General features: G+C 42.7%; 2 long non-coding RNA genes across 2 annotated transcripts; one reads left to right on the forward strand and one right to left on the reverse strand.

The window, feature by feature from the left end:
• Positions 1–699: 699 nt before the first annotated feature.
• Positions 700–3,475, reverse strand: LOC146870090 (uncharacterized). Its single transcript, XR_014958974.1, has 4 exons — positions 2,421–3,475; positions 1,588–1,708; positions 1,377–1,488; positions 700–802 (listed from the first exon to the last, which is right to left on the reverse strand). It is a non-coding gene; the product is annotated as an uncharacterized LOC146870090 (long non-coding RNA).
• Positions 3,476–6,945: 3,470 nt separating this feature from the next.
• Positions 6,946–9,704, forward strand: LOC146870091 (uncharacterized). The gene is made up of 4 exons (XR_014958978.1): positions 6,946–8,000; positions 8,713–8,833; positions 8,933–9,044; positions 9,619–9,704. It is a non-coding gene; the product is annotated as an uncharacterized LOC146870091 (long non-coding RNA).
• The last annotated feature ends 11,714 nt before the right edge of the window (positions 9,705–21,418 follow it).

Consider the following 21,418-nt stretch of genomic DNA (forward strand, 5'->3'; position numbering starts at 1 on the left):
GGCAACATCCACAAAATCTTCTGAAGCCATCTCAAGGTGGCAAAACAGATAGAGGCCACCTTTACAGCCTGCTGTCTCATTGTAAGTTTCTCATCAATGATAAACCCGAGATTGCGAACTACAGTTACAGGTTGCGGGGTCGGTCCCATATCATTGGGCCAATGGTGGGGGCCCCAGAGATCCTTGTTCTTGCCTAGTATCACTACCTCGGTTTTATCACCGTTGAGCTTAAAAAAATTACTCTTCATCCATTTGGAGACACGAATCAGACCTTCTTTCAGAGCAGAGGTGTTATTACACTCTTTATTAGAGAGAGAAAAATGATCTGTGAGTCGTCGGCGTAGGAATACAGTGTGAGACCAGCTTCCTCCACAATAGTAGCTAGGGGTCTTACATAAATGTTGAATAATAAGGGGCTGAGTTTAGCAAATGAGGTATGAATCATACCAAATCAGTGGAGCCCTCTATATGCCAGCACCTAGGCTGCTATCCCTTCTATATGTAGATCCCTATATACTTGCTAGGGTTAAGTGTGCACACTGAATCGCACCCACTGATACAATGCCAGTCCAAACGGACCTTACAAACTTAGATCAAAAGCACAGGTGCACCACACTTTAAGAAAATCGGGAAGATAATAATATAATTCATTCCCAACGTAAATGTAATTTTGAAAAAATCATTCTTTATTTACAACACTCATAATTAATCTCTTTCTTTTAAAAGACAGTGGAATATAAATACAGTCTGTTCTTGACAATACAGCCGACGCGTTTCGTCCTTGAAGCGGACTTCTTCAGGGCTGTTTGGACACAAACATATATATATACATAAGCATACATAAAAAACAAAATATACATAATATACAAATATATATATACAACCCACACCTATGTGTGCTACAAACTACTCAGGTGATTATTTTCTGTAAATTTCCGTTGTTTTTTTCTTTTTTAATTTTCTATGTACAAAATTGTCAGCATGTTTTAACTGCTTTCATAATATTATTCCTAAACATTCAATAAATATATTCCATGTAGAACATTTTGTCCCATTACAACATATACAGCGCTGTATTGTTGTTTCTAAAAAGATAAGATCTACAAATTTTAACAAAATTCAGGTATGAAGAGATGATGTGTGATCTGAACAGAGAAAGAGGGGTGGGAGAGGGAATCCAATTTTCACATTTCCCAAACCAGGGAGAGAGAGTACAAACAGGTAAGGTCACAAATCTTATTGTCAGTGCCAGTCACAAGAAACAAATATAGAGTCACAATTGCTAACGTGCCCAGGTCTTGGATCATATGCAATCTCTGATCAATCTTATGCTTTGCAGCAAATAGGACGCGGCGATAAAGATAACCAATACCCACCATATAATAGGTTGCACTAGACCTTAAGTCTTAAACTGCACTGAAAGGAGCACTGGTGGTGCAAGGATGACCGTAGTTGGAATCCCCAAATTCTTATTAGAGTATAGACTATCTAAAAATGAGAAAGAATTATGATAGACAGAATACATACGTTTCAAATGACAATGTATGCCTATAGTGTCACATAGAAATCCCAATGTTTTATACTTACAAATGGGAAAGAAATTCTTATGCAGTCACCATGAAGTGTAAATGACGGATGATCGTGTTGATCTTTCCAGAATTATTCAAGTATATTCTTGATATTCGCAAGAAGGTGCAGTTTTCACAGTCTATGACAAAAGGTAGAATACTTGTGAGGCCGTTGTATGCTGGTTTGTCATAAAGATAGTCTACCCGCAACATGAGCCTACCACCTAGGCGTCCCAAGTGCAAATCAACATTTAAGACAATCATGTCCCATAACCATGGGTTCCCCCTGGAGTCTTGGTAATAAATTTCCATCATAAGGTGAAGAAAGCAACCAAGGCAAATATGCCCTGTCAGTCAGGTTTATAAATAATTAGTTCCAATCACAAGTCTTTGAGTGACAAGTTGATAAATTGAATATTACGCCCCCTATGCAATGAAATGGCAGCAGAGCACACCGATGTCTAGGCAAATAGGTAGACTCTAATGGCATACACTGTGTGTCCCGCAACGAGCGGGAATATATATTTACATGTATTTACATATTTCTAAAGTCGGCAAGGTCTCCAAGTAACCTGTGAGCCAAAATCTTCGCTGATAAGTAATCACTCGAGGCAATTAGTGCGCTTCCCTCACCAAATAGGACTAACCACCGGGTTTTTTTTATATGTAAAAATAGGCAAGGTTTACAGATAATCTGTGAACCAGTGACGTAATCAATTCAGCAAACGAAACCCTTAAAGTATAAAGGCAAATGCATCCAATAACCGGAATAGACTCTAGTCCACCTCCCGATAAGATAATATCCTCTGATCATAATTTTTAATAAAAAGTAGCTCTGGAAAACAATCCTACCCAAATCCGGCTGTAGTAGGCTCCCGACGGTCTCGATAGTAACGGCTGACGCTGAGTAGGCAGTGTCGAGGACAGCTGAGTGGCCATGTTCGTGCTTTAAATATACGTGGTAATTGATCACCACGAGTAACACCTGAGAGCCTTCACATTCCGGCATCACGAGTAACAGACGGGCCACGTATGCGAGGGGCTGCTCAAATGGTGCGGCCATATTGGAGTGTTGTGATAACGCCGCAAAGATATTGATAATGCTATTTGTTTTGCCATTGTTTTACAAAGCACTGATAATAGATAGTTTTTCCGACTTAGTCTGCCAAATCCACAAGGCATAGAGGTAAAAAAGTCATAACCTGGGAGAGGTAAATGTAACACGAAAGGCTCGTGAACATTGTATTAAAGCGGTTTTTCTAATTTTGTTATCTGTATAAACAAAGTATGCACAAACACTCGTGGGCATTGTCATATAGCGGTTTACTTAATTTTGTCATCTATATAAACAAGTTGTGCTCAAAATGAGTTGTAATTCTAAAATGATTCTCTTCTCTAAACCAGGGCAAATACGTCTGGTCTAAAGCACTGCAAGGAATAACAAGCCCGGCGGCCATCTTGGAATGGGTTTTAATAGATAAGGAAACTATCCTTATACTATCTATTTCTTAGTTGTAGATCCTACATCCATTGATCTACCCGCACCAAAAATGCAATACACAGTGTACTCAAGAGGGTATGTCCATACATAAACAATTACTAACCTTTATCCTCTATTCACGGTAGATGTGAGGACAAGAGGCTGTTTTCTAACCCTACACAGTATTGCATATAGGGCTGCTATCTTCAAATTCAACGATTGACAACCTATGAACAGTATGTATTCTAATCGAAAACGAAATAAGCATATAAGGCTCCTTTCCTCAAATTGGCTCGAATAACAACCTATGAGCAATGTGTATATTAATTAAAGTCGAAGTGGACTGTCAATCAACGTGCCTCAAAAGGTGCCAAAGGTTGTAGGTAAACGGCATATTCATACTCAAGGGGGCAGAGCAAACATCATAGGGGAGAACTAATATTAGTTCTTACAAACCTGGAATATGCCATGTCAATTTCCAACCTGGTAAGGCTTAAAGCCCGGAATGATGTCCTGACACCTGAAGATGTCAACTAATCGTTACTCGGGGGTATCATGTTAAAATGTCATGAAGTGGAAATACATTTAGTCAGATAGTGCATAATGATCCAAAATTGGGAGTCAGTCACAAGAAGGTACTCGTAAATAACAGGCTAACATGGCAAACAAACAACTGAAAACATCCAAGGGAGAGAGATAAATTCTTATTCTTGGTTTACAAATAGAAAAATACATATTAGCCACAATTGATCATATTATAATACAGGGTACAGCAATCGTTGGATGCTGTTGATAAAAACGCATGGACAGTTCATCTAGAGCATTTTCAGAATGGAATTTTAGTGAAACATATACCAGCGATGCCTGAGTGTGAATATGTATATTCCCACTATTATGTTAAAATCCCTTAACTTATAAGTCCAGGTATATAATAGATCCAAGGGGTACACTACCATGTATGGGACCAACACATTACTCAAGGAAATAATGCATCTCATCATCGCTGTTATGCCCTAATTCCACACATTTAAGTCTACATATCCATGCGGCTTCATTTTTTCTGAGGGTAAGCTCTCTGTCCCCTCCTCTCGGGTGGATAGGGATATGGTCTATTCCTATGAACCAGAAATCCTCCATTTTCCCATGGTTTTCCTGCATATGATAGGTCAAAGGGTATCTAAGATCACCTTTCCGAAGTGCCCTTAGGTGTTCTTGTACTCTTATTTTAAGTTGCCTCTTGGTACTGCCCACGTAGATCTTGTTACATGGGCAGCCCAAGATGTAGGTCACAAACGTCGATTTGCAATTAATCATGTGATTGATCTCATATGTACGGTTGGTGTTATAGCAAAATGTCTTGGTCTTATTTTTGCCCAGCCTACATACATTGCATTCATTGCATGTATAGAAACCCTTTGTCATGTGGGGTAGCCAGGTCTGAGGTTTCGGGGTCGTAACATAGCTAGGGCATAGCTTGTTACGTAAAGTCTGTCCTCTCCTGTAGGTCACTCTTGGATTATCAGTGATAATCCCTTGTAAACTCGGTATCTCTCTCAATAAATGCCAATTTTTTCGTAGAACATTATACGTTCTACTGCTATTGTTGTTGAATTGGGTATTGAATGAGATTCTGTGTTTAGCCTCTTTTTGTACAGGTTTCGATCTTAATGTATCAGCCCTAGGTACCTTCATCACCCTTCTGTGTGCCTTTTCCAATATTGTCTTAGGGTATCCTCTACTGAGAAACCGCTGTTCTGTTTCATTGATATTTTGAAGAAATGTGCTTTCCAGACTACAGTTGCGACGCATCCGGACCATTTCCCCATAGGGGATATTGTTTACTACATGGTTTGGATGTGCACTTAGGAAATGCAATGTACTATTGCATGCAGTGGTTTTCCTGTGCGTGCGACTCTGGATTTGGTTATCGTGGACATAAAAAGTTACATCTAGGAAATCGATAGTTTCCCTGTTGTACTCAATAGTAAACCTCACGTTGAAAGGGTTGTCGTTTAGGTAGGAATAATATTCCAAAAGGTCCGGGGCAGGCCCATCCCATAACATAATAATGTCATCGATGTACCTGCCCCAGAAAATGACATTGTCCATCCATTTTGCAGCATGGCGACCCCAAGCATGCCCCCGCTCAAACCAGCCCATGAAGAGCCCGGCATAAGCGGGGGCAAACTTTGAGCCCATAGCCGTGCCCTGGATCTGATGGAACCACTCAGAGTCATACAGGTACATCGATGACATTATTATGTTATGGGATGGGCCTGCCCCGGACCTTTTGGAATATTATTCCTACCTAAACGACAACCCTTTCAACGTGAGGTTTACTATTGAGTACAACAGGGAAACTATCGATTTCCTAGATGTAACTTTTTATGTCCACGATAACCAAATCCAGAGTCGCACGCACAGGAAAACCACTGCATGCAATAGTACATTGCATTTCCTAAGTGCACATCCAAACCATGTAGTAAACAATATCCCCTATGGGGAAATGGTCCGGATGCGTCGCAACTGTAGTCTGGAAAGCACATTTCTTCAAAATATCAATGAAACAGAACAGCGGTTTCTCAGTAGAGGATACCCTAAGACAATATTGGAAAAGGCACACAGAAGGGTGATGAAGGTACCTAGGGCTGATACATTAAGATCGAAACCTGTACAAAAAGAGGCTAAACACAGAATCTCATTCAATACCCAATTCAACAACAATAGCAGTAGAACGTATAATGTTCTACGAAAAAATTGGCATTTATTGAGAGAGATACCGAGTTTACAAGGGATTATCACTGATAATCCAAGAGTGACCTACAGGAGAGGACAGACTTTACGTAACAAGCTATGCCCTAGCTATGTTACGACCCCGAAACCTCAGACCTGGCTACCCCACATGACAAAGGGTTTCTATACATGCAATGAATGCAATGTATGTAGGCTGGGCAAAAATAAGACCAAGACATTTTGCTATAACACCAACCGTACATATGAGATCAATCACATGATTAATTGCAAATCGACGTTTGTGACCTACATCTTGGGCTGCCCATGTAACAAGATCTACGTGGGCAGTACCAAGAGGCAACTTAAAATAAGAGTACAAGAACACCTAAGGGCACTTCGGAAAGGTGATCTTAGATACCCTTTGACCTATCATATGCAGGAAAACCATGGGAAAATGGAGGATTTCTGGTTCATAGGAATAGACCATATCCCTATCCACCCGAGAGGAGGGGACAGAGAGCTTACCCTCAGAAAAAATGAAGCCGCATGGATATGTAGACTTAAATGTGTGGAATTAGGGCATAACAGCGATGATGAGATGCATTATTTCCTTGAGTAATGTGTTGGTCCCATACATGGTAGTGTACCCCTTGGATCTATTATATACCTGGACTTATAAGTTAAGGGATTTTAACATAATAGTGGGAATATACATATTCACACTCAGGCATCGCTGGTATATGTTTCACTAAAATTCCATTCTGAAAATGCTCTAGATGAACTGTCCATGCGTTTTTATCAACAGCATCCAACGATTGCTGTACCCTGTATTATAATATGATCAATTGTGGCTAATATGTATTTTTCTATTTGTAAACCAAGAATAAGAATTTATCTCTCTCCCTTGGATGTTTTCAGTTGTTTGTTTGCCATGTTAGCCTGTTATTTACGAGTACCTTCTTGTGACTGACTCCCAATTTTGGATCATTATGCACTATCTGACTAAATGTATTTCCACTTCATGACATTTTAACATGATACCCCCGAGTAACGATTAGTTGACATCTTCAGGTGTCAGGACATCATTCCGGGCTTTAAGCCTTACCAGGTTGGAAATTGACATGGCATATTCCAGGTTTGTAAGAACTAATATTAGTTCTCCCCTATGATGTTTGCTCTGCCCCCTTGAGTATGAATATGCCGTTTACCTACAACCTTTGGCACCTTTTGAGGCACGTTGATTGACAGTCCACTTCGACTTTAATTAATATACACATTGCTCATAGGTTGTTATTCGAGCCAATTTGAGGAAAGGAGCCTTATATGCTTATTTCGTTTTCGATTAGAATACATACTGTTCATAGGTTGTCAATCGTTGAATTTGAAGATAGCAGCCCTATATGCAATACTGTGTAGGGTTAGAAAACAGCCTCTTGTCCTCACATCTACCGTGAATAGAGGATAAAGGTTAGTAATTGTTTATGTATGGACATACCCTCTTGAGTACACTGTGTATTGCATTTTTGGTGCGGGTAGATCAATGGATGTAGGATCTACAACTAAGAAATAGATAGTATAAGGATAGTTTCCTTATCTATTAAAACCCATTCCAAGATGGCCGCCGGGCTTGTTATTCCTTGCAGTGCTTTAGACCAGACGTATTTGCCCTGGTTTAGAGAAGAGAATCATTTTAGAATTACAACTCATTTTGAGCACAACTTGTTTATATAGATGACAAAATTAAGTAAACCGCTATATGACAATGCCCACGAGTGTTTGTGCATACTTTGTTTATACAGATAACAAAATTAGAAAAACCGCTTTAATACAATGTTCACGAGCCTTTCGTGTTACATTTACCTCTCCCAGGTTATGACTTTTTTACCTCTATGCCTTGTGGATTTGGCAGACTAAGTCGGAAAAACTATCTATTATCAGTGCTTTGTAAAACAATGGCAAAACAAATAGCATTATCAATATCTTTGCGGCGTTATCACAACACTCCAATATGGCCGCACCATTTGAGCAGCCCCTCGCATACGTGGCCCGTCTGTTACTCGTGATGCCGGAATGTGAAGGCTCTCAGGTGTTACTCGTGGTGATCAATTACCACGTATATTTAAAGCACGAACATGGCCACTCAGCTGTCCTCGACACTGCCTACTCAGCGTCAGCCGTTACTATCGAGACCGTCGGGAGCCTACTACAGCCGGATTTGGGTAGGATTGTTTTCCAGAGCTACTTTTTATTAAAAATTATGATCAGAGGATATTATCTTATCGGGAGGTGGACTAGAGTCTATTCCGGTTATTGGATGCATTTGCCTTTATACTTTAAGGGTTTCGTTTGCTGAACTGATTACGTCACTGGTTCACAGATTATCTGTAAACCTTGCCTATTTTTACATATAAAAAAAACCCGGTGGTTAGTCCTATTTGGTGAGGGAAGCGCACTAATTGCCTCGAGTGATTACTTATCAGCGAAGATTTTGGCTCACAGGTTACTTGGAGACCTTGCCGACTTTAGAAATATGTAAATACATGTAAATATATATTCCCGCTCGTTGCGGGACACACAGTGTATGCCATTAGAGTCTACCTATTTGCCTAGACATCGGTGTGCTCTGCTGCCATTTCATTGCATAGGGGGCGTAATATTCAATTTATCAACTTGTCACTCAAAGACTTGTGATTGGAACTAATTATTTATAAACCTGACTGACAGGGCATATTTGCCTTGGTTGCTTTCTTCACCTTATGATGGAAATTTATTACCAAGACTCCAGGGGGAACCCATGGTTATGGGACATGATTGTCTTAAATGTTGATTTGCACTTGGGACGCCTAGGTGGTAGGCTCATGTTGCGGGTAGACTATCTTTATGACAAACCAGCATACAACGGCCTCACAAGTATTCTACCTTTTGTCATAGACTGTGAAAACTGCACCTTCTTGCGAATATCAAGAATATACTTGAATAATTCTGGAAAGATCAACACGATCATCCGTCATTTACACTTCATGGTGACTGCATAAGAATTTCTTTCCCATTTGTAAGTATAAAACATTGGGATTTCTATGTGACACTATAGGCATACATTGTCATTTGAAACGTATGTATTCTGTCTATCATAATTCTTTCTCATTTTTAGATAGTCTATACTCTAATAAGAATTTGGGGATTCCAACTACGGTCATCCTTGCACCACCAGTGCTCCTTTCAGTGCAGTTTAAGACTTAAGGTCTAGTGCAACCTATTATATGGTGGGTATTGGTTATCTTTATCGCCGCGTCCTATTTGCTGCAAAGCATAAGATTGATCAGAGATTGCATATGATCCAAGACCTGGGCACGTTAGCAATTGTGACTCTATATTTGTTTCTTGTGACTGGCACTGACAATAAGATTTGTGACCTTACCTGTTTGTACTCTCTCTCCCTGGTTTGGGAAATGTGAAAATTGGATTCCCTCTCCCACCCCTCTTTCTCTGTTCAGATCACACATCATCTCTTCATACCTGAATTTTGTTAAAATTTGTAGATCTTATCTTTTTAGAAACAACAATACAGCGCTGTATATGTTGTAATGGGACAAAATGTTCTACATGGAATATATTTATTGAATGTTTAGGAATAATATTATGAAAGCAGTTAAAACATGCTGACAATTTTGTACATAGAAAATTAAAAAAGAAAAAAACAACGGAAATTTACAGAAAATAATCACCTGAGTAGTTTGTAGCACACATAGGTGTGGGTTGTATATATATATTTGTATATTATGTATATTTTGTTTTTTATGTATGCTTATGTATATTTATATGTTTGTGTCCAAACAGCCCTGAAGAAGTCCGCTTCAAGGACGAAACGCGTCGGCTGTATTGTCAAGAACAGACTGTATTTATATTCCACTGTCTTTTAAAAGAAAGAGATTAATTATGAGTGTTGTAAATAAAGAATGATTTTTTCAAAATTACATTTACGTTGGGAATGAATTATATTATTATCTTCCCGATTTTCTTAAAGTGTGGTGCACCTGTGCTTTTGATCTAAGTTAATAAGGGGCTGAGTATCGACCCCTGGGGAACACCATACGCCGAGGCATAAGTTGTAGAAGAAGCAGAAGGAGAAAACACCTGAAAAGTTCGATATTTTACAAAAGAGGCTATCCAGGCTAGAGCCGCACCCTCTACTCCCAGGGACCGGAGAGTCGCGAGGAGGATGGAATGTGACACAGTGTCGAACGCCGCACTGAGATCGAGAAGGATCAAGGCTGATGTTTCACCGCGATCGACACTGTGACGCAGACTGTCGGTGACTCCTAGGAGGGTGGTTTCAGTTGATTGATGCGCTCTAAAGCCTGATTTGGACGGATGTAAAAAGCCCGAGCTCTCCACAAAATGTGTCAATTGTGTATTTATATGCCTTTCCAGGATCTTTGATAGAATGGGGAGCGATGAAATTGGTCTGAAGTTAGACAAGTTGGTGATATCCGCTCCAGCCTTTTTTAATAGAGGAATTATCATTGCATGCTTCCACTCCTGTGGAACATATGACTCAAGTAATGAAGAGTTAAGAAGTTGCATTAGCACTTGACGTGGGCTAAGTTCAAGTAGTTTTAAAATCTTGGCGGGTACCGGATCCCGTGGGGAGCCAGATTTGATGCTATTTAGGCAGTGGGAAAAAGAGGCATCATCAAAAGGTAACCAGTTTGCAAGTTTCGTCCTTGAGAGGATTGAAATATCTGGAGTAGGAATAGGGTCAGGCAGAGGCGTATCATTAGATGTAGAAGTACTTAATGAGTCATAGATGCGCTCTATTTTAGATATGAAAAAATTCACAACAGAATTGCATTGAGCCTCTTCCAGTACGGGAGGGGCTGGTACCGTATCTGCTCCAGTTAATTTCTTCACAACCGAAAAAAGAGTACGAGGACAGTTTTGGGCATTGGTTACTGTGTTCGAAACATAGGCAGCTCTGGCCATTTTACAATGATGATGGTAGTCCCTAAGGGCTTCCTTGTAGGCTATTTTACGGGAGGCAGAGTAAGAACGTCTCCATTTTCTCTCAGAGATCTTATAGCTAGTTTTCATGCGTTTTAGATCTTCAGAAAACCAAGGCGCAGGAGGTCAATGAGATGAAGAGTTTTTTTGTGTTAAGGGAAGAAGTTCATCGATGGCAGAGTTCAGCCATTTGAATACTTCAGAGTTTAATACAGATGTGAATGTGTTGGTATTAGGAAGAGTATTCGATAAACGTGTGTTAAGATCGATAATATTAAGTTTGTGCCAATGACGTATAAACACATCCTTACTGCTGCTTATTTTATTTTGATTTCCTGTCTGAGATAAGGCAAGGTGAACAGCATAATGGTCCGACCATTCCAAAGGACGGGCAGGAAAAGAACATTCAAAAGGAAGATTAGAAAGAACAGGGTCCAGTAAATGTCCAGCAGAATGTGTAGACCCAGAATTGCATAATAAGATATTTAAGGCTTCCAATTCATATAAAAACAATTTGCTGACATTACATTGACCATCTTCCAAATGGAGGTTCAGGTCGCCAAGAATAGAGAAGTTGGCCGCTTTCAGAGAAAGAGGGGCAATAACGTCTGAAAAGGAAGTTATCCAGGTGATAGCGTTACCGGGGGGACGATAAATCAGGAGACCAGACAAAGTAAACTGGGGACTAGTAGCGAGCTTAAATAGTCCGGCTTCGCATCCAAGCATGGGGAAGGCATCAAGAGTGCATGTATAGTTTGACTTAAAAATAATCGCAATGCCACCTCCTTTACCAGTGTCTCTATCTATTTTAACCAGTTTATAACCGTCGGGAATCGCCATGGCAATGTCAGGCCCCGAGCAAGCCTGAAGCCAACTTTCTGTAAGGAACATGGCGTCAGGATTTTCATCTACTATAAAGTCGTAGATGTCGGTCTTATGTTTTGGAAGTGATCTACAGTTCACACTCCAAAAATGCAGTTTTGTGTGGGAGGAAGGAGTTTTAGCAGCCCTAGTTCTACCCCTCGGTTTACCCCGTTTATGTAACGCTTTCAGTTGATTACACCTTGACATTTTACCCATGATAAAGCCACAGTGGGTGCATTTAAAATTATGAACTGGCAATACACACGTAGTGCACTGTGCAGGGGGGTGGTAATTAAGCTGTTTTAGCTCCTTACTAGTATAGATGTAACTATCACCATGATGGACAGGGACTGCAGAAGGCGGAACCAGGTCCTGTGTCCCTGGGCCCGTCCTGGCGTGGACGGGCGTAGACGGGCCTGACTCTGGCGCGACTCCGGCACGAGTCAGGCGCACTCGCTGTGCGCCTTCGCTGCGCGAAGACATGGACATCCCCTTTTATGCGCAACTAGAGTGCTGTCAATCCCACCCACACCCAAGATGGCCGCCGCTATTCAGTGCCCGGGACCGGCTCCACAGCGTCAATGCTCGGCTGGGAGTGGCCCAGGGCAGCGGGAAAGAGGAGGAGCGAAGTGGGTGATTAGAGCCCACCAAATCAGGCTGGATTACTTAAAGTTGCCACAGAAAGGGAAAAACGCCGATATTGCAGTAAGTTCAATTTTAAAATCAAGTAAAATCAGCAACAATGCAAATGACACATCCTCCCGGCTTCCGCCTCAGGAGGTGCTCATGCAATCACACAGTCAAGCGCTGGGTGAACCGGGACCCCTTTTATGCGCAACTAGAGCGCTGTCAATCCCACCCACACCCAAGATGGCCGCCGCTATTCAGTGCCCGGGACCGGCTCCACAGCGTCAATGCTCGGCTGGGAGTGGCCCAAGGCAGCGGGAAAGAGGGGGAGCGAAGTGGGTGATTAGAGCCCACCAAATCAGGCTGGATTACTTAAAGTTGCCACAGAAAGGGAAAAACGCCGATATTGCAGTAAGTTCAATTTTAAAATCAAGTAAAATCAGCAACAATGCAAATGACACAACCTCCCGGCTTCCGCCTCAGGAGGTGCTCATGCAATCACACAGACTACACCCTACTCACATCCATTCCACACAATCCAGTCCACTCACTCCAATCCACCCCACTCCACTCAATTCAACCCACTCTACCCCAAACCAATCCACCTACTCTACTCCAATCCAATCCTCAATCTACTCCAACCCTCTGTGCCCTATCCCACCCCACTCCACTCCATGCCTCTCCACTCTACGCCACCCCACTCTACACCACTCCACTCTGTGACACTGCACTCTATGATGCTCTCTGCCACTGAACCACTGGACTCTACTCCCCTCTACCCACCTCTACCACACTCAACTACCCCTATTCCTTCTACAACACTCTACTCCAACAAATCCAGTCTATGATACTCTACTCCCCCTATATTCACTCTAGGATACTCCACACCACTAACTTTTAGAGATGTTGAACAGCAACCACACTGTATAGGTGAGACCTATTGTCTTTGCCAAAGCTTGTTTATACTGTCTTCTGGCTGTCTGTTGTGTGCCACTCTCCTTACTTCTTCAAGAAATTAATTAGAGAGGAAGTAGTTGGATGCATCACATCTGCTCAACCACCTACAGACAGCACTCTGCAATCAACCCTCAGCCATCTCACCACAACGAAATAACAGAAGGGCAGCAGCTCCACAATTGGCTGTGGATTTTGATGATTACATTCCTTCCTCTGAAAACATTCAGGCACCCACATTATTAAAATAAGACACCTTGGTCTGATGAAGGGATAAAGAAGATACACACAGCATTCATATCGCTTGGACTGCAGTGGAAGATAGCCAGTAACTGCCAGCGCTTCATTTTAAACAAATAAGTGCCAGGCCCCTCGTCAGGAGACCACTGCAACCTGCACAAAATATTGTCAATGTATCCAATGATACTACCAGCACAACTACTAATCATCACACCCATACGTGTATGACACTTCCAACTATACTAGGCCCGAAAGAATGGTGTGGGTGGCAGGTAATAGTCAGTTATTATATATATTGAATTCATAAACAACTGCTGTTGTGCTCATTTCTAAATTAGAAAAACAGTGTCACCATGTGGCAGACATTCACAAGCTCGGGTGTTGACAATCAAGTGCTGACGCTGAGCACCAGAAACCACCGTCTCAAATTAAGCATTGCGTAACCCACATGACAAAACCCATCGCCAATGACTCAACAAGATCTACAGAACGTCAATCAAGAGAGCGGAAAAGACAACATTATTCCAACTTGATCTCTTTGTGCTAAATGCCTAGCCAAGGAACTTTATAGCATCCAACCGATTTTGCATATATGACTGGATCATGTGGTTCATGAGGAAAGTAGGAAACTGTCAGTCTTTTGTCACCTCTCGCCTGGACTACTCGACCCGCCTCTACCTCTAAAGGAGCATTTCCTACTGCTCCCCCAGATAGGGAATCCAAGAAGCTGGACCAACTTTGGAAGAAGATGGTTCCTTCTGCCAGCTTAGGGCTGCAGTTGGTGAACACCGCATGCCTCTTGGGCCGTTATATCCATACAGTGCGGGATATGGTTGTGCAAGTGCTGCCACAGTGCCCGGAGGAGGCCCGGGCCGTGCTCACCCGTGCAGTTGCTGAGGTCGAGACACAGCTAAGTTCACCATCAGATGTGGGCTGGATAACGCCGACTCTCTGGGTAGAACGGTTTCCATGTCAGTAGCCCTGAGGCGCTACGCCTGGTTGAGGACATCTGGTTTTTCAGGGGATGTCCAATCTACCCTTTTGGACATGCCCTTTGATGGCCGTCGCCTGTTTGGTGACAAGGCGGACTCAGCGCTCGAGCTCTTCAAGGATTCTAGGGCTACTGTCAGATCCTTGGGTCTCGCAGCAAACTCTTGCCCCACGCATTCTGCCTTTCGCCCCTTTCATGGCTACGGAAGGGGTTCCCTACCATGTTCCACCCAATCGAGCCACAGGGCCACGCAAGCTACCCAGTCTGTGCATGGCCACGGACGTGGGATCCAGCAACACTGGTCTGGGGGCCAGTGGGCGGGTCAGTCAACCAATACCCCCCTGCAGCAGCCTTCAAACCTTCCTAGTCTTACTTTTCAGGGCCACCAAAAGTCAGTGGGCGGCATGATTCACCATCACTCCCCCACTGGCACAACATCACATCAGACAGGTGGGTTTTGTGGATAGTCAAAAAGGGATACTCCCTCCCCTTCGAGACAACCCCTTCCTCCTTGCCACCAGTACTCCATCGCATGTCGGAGGATTACTTGGCCCTTCTCCGCCAGGAAGTTACGTCTCTCTTGGCCAAGGGAGCTATTGAATGGATCCCTGTACCAGGAGCAGGTTGTGGTTGTTATTCCCACTACATTCCTGTACCCAAGAAGGACAAAGGCCTGTGTCCTATCTTAGACCTCAGGGCCCTCAACCGCTTCCACTGGAAGGATAAGTTAAAAATACTCACATTGGCTCAGGTCCTCTCTGCCCTCGATCCCGGACACTGGATGGTAACGTTGGACTTGCAGGATGCCTATTTCCACATCCCTGTCCTGCCAGCCCACAGGCGTTACCTACGGTAGGACATGAGCATTTTCAATTTACCATGTTTCCCTTTGGCCTTACCAGCGCCCCTCAGGTGTTCACGAAAGTGATGGTGGTGGTCGCAGCTCATCTGCGCAGATCAAAGGTTCCAGTCTTCCCCTATCTCGACGACTGGCTGTTGAAGGCGGGCTCACCCCAGTTTGTCATCTCCCACCTTCAGACTACGGCGGACCTCCTGTATTCACTGTCGTTCACCATCAACGTGTCGAAGTCGCACCTGATTCCATCTTAGAAGCTCCTTTTCATCGGAGCAGTTCTGGATACAGCGCAGTTTCGGGCTTATCCTCCCGAGCATCGAGTCTGGGATATTTGGGCTATGATACTGATGTTTAAACCTCGATCCTGGATTTTGGTGAATATGACCCTGAGGCTGCCGCGCTCATGGCCTCCTGCATCCTGCTGGTGGATTATGCCAGATGGCACATGCGGGCTCTCCAGTGGGACCTGAAGTTCCAGAGGGCGCAGCATCAGGGGAATCTTTCCAATGTCGTCCAGATCTCAGAGGAGACTGCACATCAGTTGCAGTGGTGGCTCACGAACCAGGATTGGATCAACTGCGGATCCCTCGCCCTTCCCCAACCAGAGTTCACAGTGGTGATAGACGCGTCATTTCTGGGATGGGGCAGTCACATAGGAGAGTTGGAGATCAGGGGTCTCTGGTCTCTGGCAGAGTCCAGGCTCCACATCAACCTTCTGGAGCTTCGGGCGATCCGTCTTGCACTGAAGGCATTCCTTCTTTCTGTCAAAGTAAGAGTAGTGCAGGTGTTCACAAACACCACCACCACCATGTGGCAATGCAGCAAACAGGGCAAGGTGTGGTCGTGGACCCTATGTCAAGAGGCTCTTCACCTTTGGACATGGCTGGAACATCAGAGCATATCCCTGGTGGTTCAACACCTGGCAGGTTCCCTGAACGCCAGGGCGGACAAACTCAGCCACCGATGCATGATGGATCATAAATGGTGTCTTCACTTGGAGGAGGTGCAAGGTCTCTTTCAGCGGTGGGGAGAGCTTGGTCAGATCTTTGACCTGGGCTATGGGGTTGTCATATAGTAAGCGGACTTTGGAAATAAATTGATCTCCTAAACCAAAGCGTTTCATAGTGGCGAAAAGGTAGACCCTGTCAATATGGTCAAACGCTTTCTCTGCGTCCAAGGAAAGAGCGACCAAATCTTCCATCATTTCCCCTGCAGACCATAAAATATGTGCTAATGTTTGGAGATGATTTCTTTTTTTTTTTTACTTTATTTTCCCTTTTTATACAATTCAATAACAATATTGACAGATGGGACAAGAAGTCTTCAATGCAAAGTGTGTGATCAACATTGGGTATGGAGATACAGCAATAACCAATGAATCTTGCAGAGGGGTCGCTCAAGAGAGAGCGTGTATACACATCAACATGGAGATGATTTCTAGAGGAATGACCTGGGACAAAACCAACCTGAGAATGGTGTATTAGGGAGGTAATAACTTTGTTGTGACGCTAGAATACTTAGCAAGATTTTAGCATCACCATTTATTAAGGAGATGGGGCGGTAGCTACTACAAGCAAGCGGCTCCCTGCCCGGCTTAGGGATAACTGCAATTAATGCCTCATTAGAAATAGGACCGAGAGAGGATGTCTAAACAGCCTCATGAAAAGCAGAATGGAGAGTGTCAATTGTTTCTACTCCAGACCATTTATAATATTCCGCAGGGAAGCCGTCTTCACCTGGGGATTTGTGATCAGGCAATTTGAAGATGGCTGTAGCTACTTCTTCCTTAGTGATATCACCACCAAGTAAATGTCTGCCCTCATCTGAAAGACATGGAAGGTCAATATTCGCGAGATATGTAATTATTTGATCTTCAGTTGCTGGATTTTCAGGAGTGTAAAGTTCTTTATAAAAAGGATGCAAAGGTATTTACTATGTCTTGCGGTTTAGTGAGAATCTCACCAGATTCTGTTTATATTTCAGAGATAGCCATGGAAGCTTCACGTTGTTTCAGCTGTGCTGCGAGTAATTAGCCTGCTTTCTCCCCTTGTTCATAATGTCTACCTTTTAGACGTTGAAGAGCATATTCTGCTTTGGAAGTATATAGATTATTAAGTGCCATTTTAGCTAACTCTTGGCTTTTGTGGTTGGTTACAGTAGGACAAGAAGTATATAAACGAGTAAGGGAAATAATTTGGGCCTCAAGTTCAGTACGACGCAGGGATGCTGACTTATTGGCCGCAGCTGCATCTCTCATTAGTTGTCCGCGAATAGTTGCTTTCACAGCCGCCCAAACGGTTCTACAACAAGTAACTGATGATTTGTTATTAGTTAGGTATTCAGAGAGATGAGAACGTAGTTGGGTTGTACCCTGAGGTGAGCGGTATCTTTGGATGTTCATACGCCATGGTTTTCGACCTGGAGAGGTTAAACCTACTTCCAAAGCGAGAAGAACTGGAGAATGATCAGAAACAGTGGCTTCTAAAATATGGGATTCATTAGTGATGCAACTACTGAATGGGAAATAAGAAAATAATCAATCCTAGATTGTGTGCCATGAGCAGGGCAAAGAAGGGTATATTCTTTATGTGAGGGATGACAGAGGCGCCAGTGATCTATTAGACTATGTTCTGTTGTTATATTACTCAGTAAAGCTTTGTCACCAGCATTACATCTGTCTAAGGGGTCTGTTCTATCTAAAATCGTGTCACGAGTCAGGTTCCAGTCGCCACCAATGATGTAATTGGATGCTCCAATCTCCACAAGTAGACAGTTCAGGTTGAGAAAATAGGAGCGCTTAGCACCTGTTGGGGCATATACTGAGCCAACACGAAGACTTTTTCTCCAATTTTTTATTTAGCAAAGACATATCTGCCCCCTGGATCAATCCAGGTTTTGACAATTGTCATAGGTAGAGATTTGTGTAAAAGGATGGCCACACCACATTTCTGTGGTTGCTTCTTCTCAGAAGAGGGTTGTGTCGTCAACCCGCAATGAATAACTTTTTCCACCCAATCTCGCTGTAACTTAGCTGATTCCAGAGCATCTAGATGAGTCTCTTGTAAAAGGGCAACATCAGTTCTTTTCTCTTTTAGATAAGAGAGTACTTTTTTGCATTTTATAAAGTGCGTGGGGCCATTAACATTCCATGAGATTATGCGCAATGGATGAGAGAAGGATGTGTTCACTGCCATATGTGCGATGGAAGTGTAAAGAGGTTAATTTAAAAGAAAAGTTGATGTAAGTGGTAAGTGGTGTTAAGTTATGAAGGTGGTGAAAGTAAAGAAGGAAACAAAGTGTAGAAATAGAGGCTGAACAAGTATTGGGGAGGTATCACGGGAAAAAAGAAAATAGAGGATAAGAGAGGAGACTACGTAAGGGGAAGGAGTGAAGGAAAAGAGGGGGAACAAAGAAGCAGAAGAAGAAATTCCTGGTGAGGAGAAGGTTAAAGGATAAGAAATCTTCTAGAAAACTCAAGGAAGTTAAAGGGTAGTGAAAGAGTGAGTTATATGTTATACAGAGAAGTAGGCAATAGTAAGAAAAAAGGGAATGAAAATATAAGGGAAAGAGTGGTATATGTACTGTGCAGGGCTAACACAGCACCACTGGGATGGGACTGTTTTCTGCGGGTCTAGGCTTTCGGGCTATTCGTACCAGAGGAGGCCCATCCAGCGACAAAATCAGTAATAGAAGACATGTTTATACAATCAAACAAACCTTTCCTAATATAATAGTAGTAAAGGTTCAATCTCAAATATTAACATAAGTAAATATTATCATAGTTAGGTATTATTTAATCTAAATAAAGTCACCATATTGTTAAATAATATCATAGATAAATATTAGGGCTTTTAAATAGTAAATCTTGTCATAGTTAAATGATATCATAGATACTGATTAAATAAAGAAAGAAAGAGGGAAAGGAAGAGTGTGAAAAGGGATTGATGGAAGAGGAGCGTGATAATACTTAAAATTCATATCAGATTCATGACAAATTCATAACAAATAAACTATCATTCATGTATATAGTTTGTTATCCTAATTGCCTGTAATATAAAGTTTTACAATATACAATGAAAAATATAAGTAAATAGGCTACGGAAGGAACTATGAAGATGAAAAAAGTGTAAACATGTCATAACATTGAAGTAGTGATAAGTAGATATTAGATATTTTCATAAGTAGATATTATCACATTAATATTTATCATAGCAAAATGCCAACACAGTTTAGCTAGATATCATTGAAGTTAAATGTTAAAGTAATGCGGTATAAAATATTATCAAATTTCATTAATATCTGTTACACATCGAGCCTCTTGTCTGATCAAATGGGCCTCGTGGGAACAATAAAGTTTAAGGAGAAGGCATGTTATTTTTAGACGCTCCCTGCTCGAGGACTATGAGGCGGAGTTTGCAGACGCTCCCTGCTTTAAATAATGGGCGTCGACCTGAAGCCAGTGCTTGGCTTTCAGTTTCCAGTATCCTGTCTCCTTGCTGGGTCAAGTTTGTCCCTGTTCCTGATTTCCTGTGTCCCGGTTGTTTGGTGGTTCGTGGTTCCGTGATAGGAGAGTTCAGGGCGTGTTCGCGTGCTTAGCGAGACGATTGCTCCGCTGGCAAACGCGTTTTTGGTGTTCCTTGTTATCGAGCGGTAAGCCTGCTTTTCCCGTTGTTGCCAGGATTATTTTCCTCCTGTATTCCGCCTCCCCTATGGTGGTAACCCTCCCCTTCTCTTCCCGTAGTACTCGCTATACAGAGTACAAGGCTGTCTGCTTCTGGTCTGTTTCTCCCCGACTCCAGGATAGTATTGGAGTATGTTTTGGCGCTCTGATTATTTTATTTGTGCCCGAAAAGCTGGAGGTGTATAGAGCAGTGAAAGGGCTGACGTAACTCGCGCTGGGCACGCTACACTTGTTTTGTCATTGAGAAATATTTTAGTGTTTTGGCAAAAGTGGTGAAACACGCGTTGTGGAATACTCGTTTATTTTCTACATTTGGCAGTGCATAAAGCCATTGACGTGCGCGGTGCGCGTCTTCAGGTCAGAGTCTGCATATTGAAAAAGACCGTATTGTGAGAGTTCCTTTTAGAGAGTTCCTTTATTCTCTGTGCCCTGTGTGTCTCGGATGAGGGCGTTACTGTTTATTGGACAAGTGTCTCTAGTGTTCTTTTCGCCTCATATAGAGCGGTCTTTTCACCAGCTTACAGTCACATTACCTTTCTAGTCCTCGAGGAGGTTTTAAGCGTTCCTCAATCATTAAGTCCCTTTCTGGATGATTCCTGTCCCTAATGCTTCTGAGTCATTCCTTCGAAAGTTCTATGAGATGTCCAGCTGGTAAGACAAGAACGATGTACATACATACACCCTTGTAAATCAGTGTGAGAGTAGTGAACAGAGTGGGAAAGAAGGTCCGTTGTTAATGATATTCTGTTATCTTCTTTTATAGGTCCCTCCTCCATTCTCACCCTTGGACGGAAACCAGCTGGAGGATCTGAAACCTCTTGTTCCCCGTTTTGGGTCCCCACATCTCTCTTTATCTTTCTGCAGATAGGGTGTAGTTAAATCATTCTGCTGTGGAGAGGTTTAGGGAGTGTGGGAACATTGTTGTCGTTCCTGTGGATCAGAAGCTCACATCTTACCTAGGTGGGTGTGTTCGGCAACAGAAAGCCAAGCCCACGAATTAGATCCACCCGAGCGACGATGAATCCAGACGGAGCAGAGGCTTTAACGGATAGCTCCCTCTCCAGGCCCACAGTGGAAGAGTTGGCAACAGCTCTCTCAGAATTACAAAGAGAAGTAGGGAGACTTAGGGCAGAAAACCATCACCTACATACAGAATTAGAAAAGCGGCAGCTTGGGGAGAGCATGGCAGAAAATGCCTCTGTAAAAAGTAAACGTACTTATATTCAACCTGCCCGTTTCATGGTTCCTTCTCAGTCCGGAGACTCTGTTACCACTAACCCCTCTTCCCCTCAGCCAGTACAGGTCTCAGTACATACTCCCACTCCTGTTCCGTTGGCGGTGCCTGAACGATTTTACGGAGATGGCACTAAATATAGTGTGTTTCTCAACCAATGTCAATGACATTTCTAGTGCAAGGCGACCG

The sequence above is a fragment of the Triturus cristatus genome, chromosome 1_1 (assembly GCF_964204655.1).
Source record: "Triturus cristatus chromosome 1_1, aTriCri1.1, whole genome shotgun sequence".
Classification (NCBI taxonomy): domain Eukaryota; kingdom Metazoa; phylum Chordata; class Amphibia; order Caudata; family Salamandridae; genus Triturus; species Triturus cristatus.